Source organism: Berghia stephanieae, chromosome 7, assembly GCF_034508935.2.
Source record: "Berghia stephanieae isolate SIO BIC M18660-M18661 chromosome 7, UCSD_Bste_1.3, whole genome shotgun sequence".
Taxonomy (NCBI): domain Eukaryota; kingdom Metazoa; phylum Mollusca; class Gastropoda; order Nudibranchia; family Aeolidiidae; genus Berghia; species Berghia stephanieae.
Window position 1 is genome coordinate 61,583,160 of NC_088366.1, and position 1,158 is coordinate 61,584,317.

Here is a 1,158-nt window from a genome sequence, read left to right on the forward strand (position 1 = left end):
TTTGTCTAGCACTGTTCCACACACACACTTTCTCAGATCTTTGACTAATATGATCTGTAGCTATTATGTCCGAGTTTAGTGACTAACAACCAGATTTACAATTTAAAAAATATGAGACTTTGGTTAATTTTTGTGTGTTTATAAGTGGTCGAGTGGTTAGGGCATTGTACTGTGGCCCGGAAGTCCTGGATTCGAGTCCTGCTTCGGACACTTTTGTTTTATTTTCTTCCTTGGGCAAGATTAAATTACCCCCCCCCCCCCCTAATTCGCCCATGTTGGAAACTATGGATGATTCCAATTCACATCATCAGACTTTTGTTTTGGTGGTTCATCTATAATATTAATTCATGGATTTCATAGGCGACGATATCTGTCTAACGATGCCACGCGTCATTTTATTTTTCTAAAAAATGTGACTCACCGTCTCTAAACGGTATTATTCGGGATGACTTTGGTGCAAAAAAAATTGAATTTATTGACAAAAACATGAAACTTGGGGTTTGTTTCGATTTGTTATGTTACAGAATGAAGACAATTTCTCACAATACAAAAGCTCAAAAATTGGTATTTACTATCAATGTAATTCTAAAGTCACTTTTAGGGGTCAAATTCATTCCGACAAAATACCGTTTCGAGACGAAGGGTCACAAATGTTTGAAGAAAATATATTGATATATCTATTATTTTCTCAAAGTGACTAAAACTAATATGTTACATTTCTTGTCATTTTAAACTTAATAAATTCACATTTTGGCACCTGATTCACCCCGACACAGTACCGTTTTGATTCAGCATGTCACATACTATATATTGTATTTTCGGGCTTTAAAATATTTTATTTTGGGGAAGTCCAAAAAGAGATTACCTAACCTACTTTTGGAGAAAAAAAAATTCTCTCTTTGTCTTGCATGCACTTCTAGCAATTTATCATAGATGGTCTTTACAGTGTTTTTGAGATTTTTACGTTCTAATACTCAAGGGTTTTCCACTGAAATTTGAAACTTTGAGACTTAGAGATTCTGTAAGAAGAGCGCTTACTGATATCATTTTCAATTTGTCATGGAGGTGAAGTAAGCTTGCCTACCACAATAGCTTCACAACATGAGATTACTCTATAGGGAATGAGATTAGCGGAAGAGTAGCGTCCCTTGATTGGAC